A 13,221-nucleotide genomic window follows, 5' to 3' on the forward strand; every position below is an offset into this window, starting at 1 on the left:
GATCTTGGTTCATTTTTTATTGATAAGTTGGTTTGCGTTTAAACTATGGTTCGACTATCAATTAAATCAAATTCTATCTCAATTTTTATATACAACTCTTGTTTGGTAAAGAAAAATACCTATTCTTAGAAGAATCTTACATTACCCAAAAACCTAAATGAAATGAGAATCTTTAACACAACTTGCCAAGTTGAATAATAACAATACAGTTAATTAATTAAGCCAAGTAACAACATAATTTTATTGTGCAATTTCAACTTGTTTTATTATTGAATCGATCTAGCTTAGAATTCAGTTTGAGCAAAAATAATTCTTATTAAGCTAAGTTTAAATAGAACATTATTATTAAAGATCAAGCTAGCTTAGGCAAGCTCAAGCTCAAGCTCAAAGTTGGTAACATTAAATCAAATTGAGCTAGTTTAATCATCTGGCCCAGTGATCATTCCTATTTAGAAGTTGATTTTGTTAAAAGGAAGTTATGATTTTTAATGAATACCAAGTATATAAATTCAAGTCAAGTACAATAATATAGTTCAATTTGGAGTTTATTTGAACACTACCCTTTTAACATATTCTTTATTTACGTTTACCGGTATACGTAAATACTACTTTTTGTACACAGTCTTCTTGAGAAAGGGATCAAGAATAATATTTACATCAAAGGTGATAATCTCCTAACCATTAACTTAGTTATAGCCTTATAGGTACTTGGGGCATGTTCCGATTTACGTACGGAAAACAAATGAGCTGAACTGATTGAAATTGAAGTGAACCGAGCTAAAATGAATTGTTTATAAGAGAAAGAAATTAGAAACTGAACTGGACTGAACTGAATTGAAATGAAAAACTAATAGTGGTCACTACTTTATATCATTAATGATTGAATTAAATTTCAGTTTAGTAAATTTCCAATATCATATTCCAATATTGTGTTACTAAACTGAAATTTACTTTTAAATAAATTTTTATTAGTACTTTAATCAAGGAAAGCTTAGGAGTAGGGCATTCTCTTACTTCAAGAATATTCACATTGTGAAAGGTCATGAGTCACGAGTTCAAACTCCGCTAACTAGAAAATGTTTGGGAGTAGAGGGATACCTTATCTCCCCTCAACTCTCAAGTGTTGACCTGCGGAGCTAATTATTAATAAAAAAATATATAAAAATAAATGTTATGTGAAAAATCAACTATCAACCAGTCAGCATAAAGGCATATTCACATTTACTCAATTTCAGTTCAGTTCACTTTAGCTCTAATCATTTCAGCTCCTAATTTGCCTCTCTCATAAAATATCATTTCAGTTAAGCTCCAATCATTTCAGTTCAGTTCAGTTGCTCCAATCAGTTTAGTTCAACTCAGTTCAGTAAATATGAACATACTCTAATTTTTGACGTTGAAATTCTAATCTGCAGATGATGCAGAAGTAGGCAAAACACTCAAGCTAACTTAGCTAAGGCAAATACTTTATAACCAGAAATTTGTTATATTTAAATCAAAATTTAGCGGTTTGCATAATGATGATAAAATTTACAAGATATATATTATATACTGTAGTATATTGGAATGTAAAAGAAAGAGACTTAGAATTATTATTATTATTATTATTATTATTATTATTATTATTATTATTATTATTTAAAAAAAATAACCCTAAGTTAAGAATATACGGAGTACTTCATTATTATTTTAAATCTCTAAATATAACTTAATTAATAGTAACTTTACTTGGTTAGGTTATAAAGGTTCGTTTCTCAAAAGGTGTATTAGCTAATACTCAATATATAATTTCTCGGTTAATTATTAATCGTAAAGAAGAAATATTTTATGTCTTACAAATAATACCCCTTTGTTGCAAATTACAATTAATATTTAACGGAGGAATTGAAGTACTTTGTATAAATTAGTTCTTGGTCCGAGTAATGCCCTAGGGCCTAGTCCATGTCAATGTATTCATTTTGCTAATAAACTTTTATAACGATGAATTGTAATATTAATACGGATTGATTAGGTTTATTAGAAATCGATGTGCTATAAATATTAAAAGTAATGTATAAAATTATTATTGTACTCCAAAATTCATTATCCAAAATAATAAACGAGCTATCATTGACAACTGCGTAACACTGTTGCACGTATCACTTATTTTAGTTTGCCACTCTAGCTCGGATCGGATTACACTTAAGCTAACTTAATGACCTAGGGCCTAGGGGACCATGTATCTAATTATTAAGCATATAAAATGTAAGACATGGTTAGTCCTTTATTAACATGTGGACCAAACCTGATTAATTGACTTGAACTTATTAAGAATCATCAATAATAATAATTAATAAGGTCTAATTAAGAGGGTTTTTTTTTAAAAAAAAATAAAATTGTAAAGAGACGTACTTATATAATTCCTAAATTATGATGTACTTCTTCTGTTAAATGTTATGTGAAACTTTGGAATATTTTATGTCTCACAAATAATACCCCAAAGTTGCACATAACAATTAACGGAGGTAGTATCTTAAATTCTCAACTTATATTGTGGTGGGCAATATGATTTTTGCTTTTTGGTGAGGCCTGTTGCATCACTTAACAAGATGAAACTTTAGTTTGAGGCTTTTTGTTTCATACTTAAAACACTTCTTAATTAGCTATTAAGCACCATCGTATGATTAATTTTGCTTTTGCATAATATTATTGATTAATTGTGTAGTTGTAAAGCTGTAAAACTAACTTTTTTTTAAATTCTTGATATGTTTGCCACTTTTACGGCATTACAACTCGAAAAATTCTTAAGTTTTAAGATTTCGTTGGGTATGTAATACTACTAACATGATTGGTCGTGTTTGGTTAAAGGAGTTATAATTGGTCAAAAGATAGTTGGATTTTATCACAAAATTTACAAAAATCTTTTGAACATCATTTTATGAAAGTTTTACGTGTCAAAATATATTAAAGTTAGGACCATTTATACTGTACTCGTTGGATTAGGAAGTAGATCTGATAAGACTCGAGGTTGACTAATTGAAGGCAACACCTACATATTGTTTGGTAGTTCGTTTTCATGGGTGGTCTAATAATGGTAACAACCTTCGTCTCAAAGACACTAGCTAGATTTTTTTGGCGTCCTCTAGTGTAAAAAGTGACCAACTATGCATCGTTTTTAATGTTATTTTGCGTAATAGTTTTAGAAGATCGTGAATATTACTCCGTAGTGAAGTTGAAAATAATTTTGAACGTAAAATTTATTTGTAAACCCCTGGTTTCATTCCGGACATTTTGTGCTGAAAAATTCTATATACTACGCATTTTTGTAATCCCTTAACTTACAAAGAATTATTATAATTTAGCATGCTTTTATTGATATTTAAAGATCGAGTATAGTATTCATAGCTAACAAAATCATAAAGGGAAGCGTTACAAATAAATGATACCCTTAAGATCAGAGAGAGTGAAAGCTATAAGCTTAGAACCAATAATGGAAGACATAATTACACCTTGCTTGAAACAATCTTCAAGGCAAACATAACATAATGCACCTAAAGGGTATTGTTGGATAATTTTCAAGCACAAAAAAGGATCTACGTATTAAGCTTACAATGGCTTAATAGATCTAACCAAACAACTTCATCTACGTAGTATTAATTTGGCTTGAATTTTCTTCCTACCCCTTACTTCTTTCACATGTGCGAATCAATGTCTTAAATACGTACTATTACATGCATGAGATTCATTTCTAAGCCATATTACGTACGGATCAGAGTAGATTATGTGTAATACTAATGAACAAAACATATGATAATGTATACAACATATTCGTAAACCTCAATCATCAGTTTAACCTTTTGGTTGAAATGATCTTTTAACAATATTTTCCATACTTGAAAATTTTAGATTAAACGACAAATATAGTATATAATAATATCGCAATACATATACTTGCTTTTTTTAAGGAATATCGCAATATACTTTAAAGATAATAAATCTATTTTTTTATTAGAATAATATAATTTTAGATTAACTATAATTAATCTAAGGCATTTAAACTATAATTAAAATTATATATTTTTTTATTAACTATAATTATAGTTATAACTTTTTTTATTAACTATAATTATAATTTTAGATTATTAGAATATGTTCATTGTAGATACGAAATTTAAAATTAATACTATGATATATTGAAAAAATAATGGTCAAAATTATATAATTTGATCACAAAACTTATAGGACTTACTTTTCAAGAAAGAATAGTATCAGTGACAACAATTGAATGTTCATGAAGGAATCTTTAATTTTTACTTGTAATAGTATAATACTAATCTCTTTGACTCTTAGTTGGCACGAATTGAAACTTGATCACGTAAAAACATTTAAAAAGGGTTAAAGGATATTAATACAGTACAGAAAAGTGTAGAGGTGTCAAATCGGGTACCCAGATGGAGTTTGGGTTGACCCACGACGGGTCGGGATGTTTGGATCGGGTAATGATGGGTCATTTTAACTTAACAAACCAAATCAAATCAGGTTGAGCTTATTCAGATTCGGGTTAAAGTTGAGTTCAAGCATGGTCGGATACAAATCAAACTTGGCCCAAATCAAATTCGGGTCGAGTCATACCGAGTTCAGAAGAACTCGGGTCCGGATTTTATCGGGTTTATTTGGGTTAAAATGGATTTATTTAACTTTGGGTCGGGTCATTTCGTATTCGATTAGATCTCGGTTCAAATCAATTCATTTCCGGCAAAAAATTGAATCTCGTTACTTCGATAGTTAGCTCATTCTTTTGGGTCGAATAATTTGAATTCGGGTCAATCTCGGTTCAACTCGGCTTTTAGCTATATTAGAATAGTCATGTCATTTTTGTTGTTGGAGATTTTATTCATATATAGTTCAGATCATTTTTTGGGTTTCGTTTAAGTTTTTGTATTGGCTTATAAGAATTGATATAAGATTGACAACTCAAGTTATTAAAGAAATTAAAATGATTATTTATCTCCTTGATCAGGTGATTATCACATATTATAAAATGTTTCCTTACGTTTTGGTTTATCATCGTCTTTGTGGCTATTTATCATCGCCAATTCATTGGCTACTCGATTATTAGAAGTATCAAGATTGTCTATTGTATATTAGCAACTAACTCGTGATTAAGAATACAAGATTTTTCATATTTTAGTAACGTTTGATTTTGTTATTGTTAATGAAGTTATACCCCTCCATTTTGTAATAATCGCAACACATATTTATTTTACGTTGGTTTCATAATAATTCTAACATCTTATTTAGTAAGGACACGTTACTACGAATATTTTATTACTTCTCCTCATTAATCCTACTAACAAAAATATTTTATTATTTCTTACTCATATTAACAATTAATTATATTTCCACTAACTACACTTTATATTATAAAATTCTCAATTTGGACCATACCTTGTAATTTTCTTACAACTTTATGCAATGCAAACCCTAAACTAGGCCAATATGGCAATAAGATAAGATTAGTGACAATCAGATGAAATAAACACAGTACACTGTCTAATATCCAAATTCAAATAAATTATAACTAAAATAAGCTAAATAAGCCCTAATATGTTAGAGTCCGTTCAGATAAGGGTTCAACTCGCCTTATTATTTTCTCTTATTACAAGACTATAAGTTTAGCAGCCCGTCTTGTGTGTGGCCAGCCACACCAAGTAACCACTTATTTAAAAAAAAAGGAACCCATATAAAATGAACTGACCAAGTAACCCCTGTAATACAAACTTAGTAACCCCTATAACACTGAGTAACCCTATAGCACTGACGAAGTAACCCCTTTAACACTGATCAAGTAACCTCTTTAACACTGATCAAGTAACCCCTTTAACACTGATCAAGTAACCGCGATTACACTAATAAAGTAACCTCAGCCACACGATGTGACCAGCCACATATAAGACTTTGTGTAATAAGTTCAGATAATATCATATAAGTTTAGATAAGTTTTGATATATTAAGATTAGTTAAGATAAATTCAAATAATTAAATTCAGATTATTTCAGATACATTCAGATAAATCCATATATGTAACATATGTTGAAATAAATTCAGATAAGTTCAATTAAGTTGAAATAAATTCAGATAAGTTCAATTAAGTTGAAATAAATTCAGATAAATTCAGATTCATCAAAATCGTGAATATAATACACCTAATCACATTAATATAACATATATACATATTTAATGTCATAAACTTCAAATTTTATACATTTTAGGAAGTATATTTCATGGTATAATGATAATATTGGATTGTTTGACTTTAGAGTGCAAAATCATAGACTAATTGTCTAAATATATCAATCAATGATCATTGTACCGTCCCTAATCCATGCACTAATATCAATCAATGACAATTTGTACATTTGTATTGTCCCTAATATGTTGACTCCATTCAACATTGCCATTTCTTTGCGGCACAGTTTTCCTTATATTAACAATATATCAATTTATTTCCACTCCATTTTTGGTCATCCATGAGCTTTTAGTTTGCAATGTTGTAGAAATGTAGAATATTTAGATGTGTGAAATCATGGGCTCTTGGATGTAATTATAGTTTGTTAGCTTAGTTAGACGAATGCAAAGGATATATAAGTAAATGTGATAGTGTATGTCTCACTTTTCCTAATTATAACTAAGCTTGAACCCCACAACTTAAAATGGTTGGAGAGGATGGTCATGAAAAATTTTGGATTAAGTTAATTAAAAGGGTCGGGTAAAAATTACTCATGAGTAGTTTTGGGTCGGGTTAAGTTGGGTCAAAGGATGTTTCAAGTCGGGTAAATAGAGGTCGGGTAATACATAGATTAGGTAAAAAGAGATACTTTTAGGGTCAAAATGGTTTCGGGTAGATTTTGTTTCGGATTAGATCGAATTCGGATCTTGAATTATCGGGTCTTAATAGTTTCGGATTAACTATGAGTCGATTCCAAGTTGGGTTTGGACCATATATTACCAGGTGAAGTCGGTTATGAGTTAACTTCGGGTTGACTCCAGATCGAATTCGGATAAAAAATTCGCAGGTTAAACCAGTTCGAAAACAGTTCGATTTTAGATGAACCTTTCGGGTCGGGTGAGTTTTTGACACCCCTAGAAAAGTGTACGTACGTTCAATTTTTTCTTAGCATAAATATGATGTAGAATAATGAAAATTCCATTGTACAATTTTGAGAGAATATCGTGTATATATATATATATATATATAGCACTACCCTTAAAAAGTAACGCACAAATATGTAATGATGAAATTGATAAGATTCCAGAAAAAAAAAGTCCTTTTGATTGGTTGGAGAGTCTCTTTTATAATCTTGAAAACATGAACTAATGGGTTGTCTTTGGAATTTTATTTTATGATATGATCAATTGTGAGGTGCTTACTTATTTGGATTACTACATTTATCTCCACCTCTAGCTTAACTTGTGGACTCAAATACAGTAAGCAATTTTATAATATAAAGCCTAAAATAGAAACAAAATAAATCCTTGTTGACCCTTGTCAATTATTGTAAGGGCCTGTTCATATTTTACATAATTTCAGTTCAGTTCAGCTCCGCTCCAATCAGTTCAGTTCAGTTCAGCTCCTAATTTTCCTCTCTCATAAAATATTTAGTTCAGCTCAGTTCACTTCAGTTCAATTCAGCTCCAATTATTTCAGTTCAGTTCAGCTAATGTGAACAGGCCCTAAATGAATGACTTAATACGGCTTAAAACTACAGCTTATAATGGAAAGTAATTGTCATATCAATCAAAGGATGGATTGATACAAAATATTATAATTATAAATTCCATTGTCAATTGTTATAAGTGAATGACTCAATACGGCTTAAAATTACGTATTATATCAGGAAGCAATTTAATAGTCATACTTATTAAAGGATCGATATGACAAATTATAATTTTTTTTTTAATTTTAATTTTTGTGTTGTTCAGTCATGCTGGTACTTACATTTTTACCACTCAACCCTAATGGAAGTATTTTAGGAAAGCCCATCACAATTATTTCGATAGGAAAAGTGAAAGTTTTTCTAGGGCATTCTTTTTTTTTTTTGGTGCAAACGAAGGCAAAGCCCCCTTTTTTTTTTGGTGCAAACGAAGACATTCTTTTTCCTGGGCATTCTAAAATAATGTAAATCTTGTTTTCAAAAAAAAAAAAAAAAAAAAAAAATCCTACATCCATAATACAACATATTTAGGATTATAAAATCTTAATGGAGGGAGTATGATTTATTTATTTTAAAAAAATATTTTTAAAACAATATTTAGCACTTTTTTCACTTTTAGTTTGACACCTTTCCAAATCTTATAATTAACAACCTTTATATTGTGTTCATGTTGCACAAAAAGTGAGCTATATATATTACACCATTAGTTGGAAATTTGGAATGACATTTTATCATTGGCCATTGGGACACCTAACTTAGCTTGCTTTACTAGTTGGAAGATCTTTATAATGGAAAAATCTAACACACCTATAATTTGTGTAATTTTCCGCATTTGATATTTAAAAAAATCTTTGTATAAGATTATTAATTTTTTTTTTTGGACATTCACACTATTTAATCAGTATTTTTAACAACCTTAATTTAGGGAAGATCATAATTTATAATGATGAATCATGAAACATTTTTATTTAACTTCCTACTCTAGAGCTAGTTGTCATGCTTTTTTAATCATTAGTTTCCGATAAATGTTTTTCGTATGTAATTTCTGTTAAATTAAGTTTTCAAAAATAGCATTCAATAAGGAGAACATCATCATGAGAAATAAGGACAACTAACCCAATAGTTGGAAATTTAGACATTACTTTTGCTTCCTGTTTTTTGGGGACTTTAGACACTACTTTTTCTTAGGAACACAAGTATATAACAATGGGAATTCATCTAATATTTACCTTTCCTATATTAATTCTTTGTGATTCCATGCTAACCTTTGTCTACTAACAAAGTAACAAGTCAATTGTAGATCCAAGCAAGCATGATTACTTGCAATTTTAGCTAGTATCAAAAATTGAGATCGGATCTCATTTACAATCACATAAGTTCATGTAATTGATCTCCATGTATAAAATTGTGTATTAGCCAAATAATTTTTTGGTTCACTGCCGTGTAACTAAAACAATCAATACAAATGAAAAAATCATAATGAATAGCTACAAATATATTTCAACAAAAAACGAAATTAAAGGTACCACACAAATTAAGATTCTGATACTGTAAGCGAGATATCCAATCAAACAACCCATATGTGAAATTGTAGACATGTTTTTGTAAAGATGAAGGGTTCATTTTCATATTGAGAGCAATATACATTAATAACATGTATGTATGGTGTTTATTAGGTTAGCATGTAGTAAAAAAAGGGTGACAAAACCATAATTGTGGAATAGAAAGTGGTCTCTATCGTACACAAATTGCACATGCAAGTAATTTGATAAGGATACAAAAATGTGGTCCATCCTTTGTATCCTAAAAATGGTACCTTACAATTTGACAAGACTTACCCGGCCCGACCCTAAAAACCATCTTATTCATTTGGGTCATTCACTCACTTTCTTTACACTCAACTCAACAAACTAGGTCGGCATCCCCATTTTGGCAAATTTTGGATGTTGTAAAGTTTATTCTCATGAGATTTTAGATGCTAATTTAAGGTTTGTACAATTATTCTTTAATCCTTCTATTAATTCTTTGATTTATTTCATTTGACCTAGCCTATTGAATTATGAATATACTGGATTGCTAGGCATCTAGGTGTGAAGCAGGTATATATGGCCGGAAGGTGATTTTTCTTTAGTGTATGGTGCAATCAACAACAGTCCTAGAGGTCGCTTAGGTTAACATGATGATATTAGCATGTTATTTAAGTTTTTTAATACTTTATTTATTCTCATGTTCAAAGGATAGGTAACACGGTAGCCCACCTTGTGGCAAGATGGAATACTAGCGGTTACTTAAAATTTATCTGTATGGTTTCGTTCCCGCATAGTCTTGTACTTATTTAGCGAAAATTTGATTTATAAAATGTCTACCTATGGAGTAACATTTTCCTTAAAAAAGAAATAATATCATAACACATGCGGCTAGGTTTATAATAGATATCTGAATTGAAACACAAATTAATTTAAAAGGTTGTTGTTTTCCAATTTGGTGGAGTGTTATTGATCAAGGGGTAAAATTATATTAAACAAAAACACTTTTAATTTGGTTAATTTATTAATTGAACTGGTAGCAATTTGATAAGTCTAAGTTAACTTCCTTTTGACTCATTGTAGTTGTAACTTTGCAACCTATCGCAGTGACACAATTTAATAAGTTTTAAAAGAGAAGACTGATTGGAGAAGGGTTTTAGCACTAAAATTTCCAAATTTGAAATGGTTGTATCATATACAAGTATATCATACTACATATTGTCCAACGATGAAAATGAAGTGATGCAACCAAAATAAAATTAATAGAGGTTCTGATGTCAAAATTTATAAGGGTTTGGGGTTTGGGGTTTGGGTATGTGATAGAAAAATTGCATGATACGAGTGCATTGTAAACTTTAATGTCCAATATTGTTTTGTTGTGAAATACTATTAATCTATTATCATGACATATTGACATGTACGGTGGACTCCACCAATAATTTACGTAGTACAAGTGTACAATAAGCATTAATCACCATGACACCATGTAGAAAAATGTCATATAGTATGAATAATCATTTGGTGATGTACGTCGAGGTAAGCAGACCAATTGACCAGATTAGTAAATTATAAATAATATAGATCCTTAATGACGATAATTTGGTTTAAAAAAATGATCTCAGGTGACAATTAACCCATTGTATATACACATAAATTTCCGACAACTTAGGGCCTGTTCATATTTACTTATTTTCAGTTCAGTTCAGTTTAACTCCAATCAGTTCAGTTCAGTTCAGCTCCAATTAGTTCAATTCAGGTCTTAATTTCCCTCTCTCATAAAATATTCATTTCAGCTTAGTTCAGTTCAATTTAGTTCAGTTCAGTTCCAATCAGTTCAGTTCAGCTCCAATCAGTTCAGTTCAGTTCAGTTCAATTCAGCTCAGTTCAGTTCAGTAAATATGAACAGGCCCTTACTCGTAAATGCTTAATTTAGTTTGTTTTCCATGGTTTTTTCTAAAATAAAAATAACTTTTCCACCTAATTTTCCAACCATTTTTAAGGAAATTACGATTTGAAGAATAAAATTTTTTTAATATTAATTTTAACTTAATTTTCCTACACCTTATAAATATATTTTTTTTTATAAAAAAAAAAAGTGGGTTGAAAATAAATTTAGTATCGGAATTTAGCAAAATTTTATTGGAAAAATTAATTAAAAAACACAAAAAATAAAATAAAATAGGGGTATTATTAAAGTATTTTTTAGAAAAAATAGCAATTTTCGTCATTGTCGGCCGAGTTTATTGTTTCTATCAAACTGTTGCATATGGTAAGTATTTTATTTATTTATTCACTTTTTTTTTTTTTTTTTTTTTATCAAATAATCACCGGAGTAAGTTTTTTTTTACCAAATTGTCACTAGAGATTCTTTTTTTTTTTTTTAATTTTTTTTTTTACTAATCTGGTCAATTGGATGTTGTAAGCAGAATATATACTTATATATTAAATCGCGTTCCTAAAAATATTTACGTGCCACGTAAATCCTCTTTTGTCGACTCAAATTGAGCCAAATTAAAGACATAAGATCACACTCGTTACCATCTTAGCCGCCTTTAGTATTTCGTTATCGTCACTATACACACATAAATTAATATACTTGTATTTTTTAAGGACAAAAATATTAACAAAAATAAATAGTCATGTAACTTGGAAAAGTAAATAAATTAAGAGGAATATTCTCAGCTATTCCAATACAATGAAAAATAATTCTCTTTAAATCTTTTTTTTTTTTTATTATTATTATTATTTTTTTTTTTTAACTATGGTTATGTTTTAAAGCATTAACCCGATGAAAACGATCAGGCAACACACTAGTTTAGACTTAACAATGAGAAAATAAAGGTCTAGTTTAATTAATGGAGCTAGCTAGTATATATAATTATGCGAGACAGCCCTTAGCTTATTTGGTGAGATATATATATATAGCTAGTCTATGTTTGTTACACAAATTTTACACTTTTATCTTTTGACATAAATAAGAATCTAGGTTCAATTTCCCTCGATCTCTATTATCGTTGTAGTTTAGACTTAACTTCCTCTATCTAAAGTGTCTAGCATTTGTCAAAAAAAAAAATAATAATAAAAAATAAACATAAATAAAAAAAAGTGTCTAGCATAGTCATAGTTTGTGCGATTGCAAATTATAAATCGATCATAGTCGATCTATATTTATGGATGCATGCATGATCACTGATGTGTAATTACTTTGCTTTTACGAGTTAATGTTTAGTAACTTTCATAACTGCTAAGAAGTTTAGTTTTAGTGTTTTACTATGGTATCTTTATAACATAACTTTAAAATGATACATCACGCATGCATTATTGTTCAATGTATACAACTTTATAATGGTGAAATAACGGTATATTGATAAAATAATACTACATCTGTTAATTATTATGTGTAATAATTAACGGAGGTATTATAAACTATGAAGTATATCATCATTTGATAAGTCAAAACGTTGCGAGTAAAATAAGACCCAAAATACATATCCAAATTCCAAAAACATGAAGCATCTTCCAACATACACAAGTAAGTGAAGTAACACAACAATATATCGGATCGATCATGCATCATGGAGTAGCACTAACTAAACAAATTGGATAATTGGACCCACTTAAGCTGACGCTCTTTGTTGACCCAATTATGGAGGTCAGTCAGTTTACAACTTTACACTGTACATACACTTAATTGTTGAATTAAGATGTTATGTTAATTAGTGATTAATCAACTTTAATTTAATTTGTCCAAACTTTTGAGAACCTTTTTATTAGGATTTGAGCGTGGATTAATATTTAATTTAATAAAATCACAACATAAGTACTACAGCTAATTGTGTTTAAGTGGGACTTTGTTTTTGCTACTCAAATCATTGCTTGTTCACGTCCACATTTGGCTGATTAGTTTTTGGGAAAAAAGACATTTTTGTTGATTCTTAAGATGTTATTATAACATACAAATTTGTACGTCGTAATTAATTAATAGTGATTAATCATTGACCCAC

The sequence above is a fragment of the Chenopodium album genome, chromosome 2, assembly GCF_948465745.1.
Source record: "Chenopodium album chromosome 2, dcCheAlbu1.1, whole genome shotgun sequence".
NCBI lineage: Eukaryota > Viridiplantae > Streptophyta > Magnoliopsida > Caryophyllales > Amaranthaceae > Chenopodium > Chenopodium album.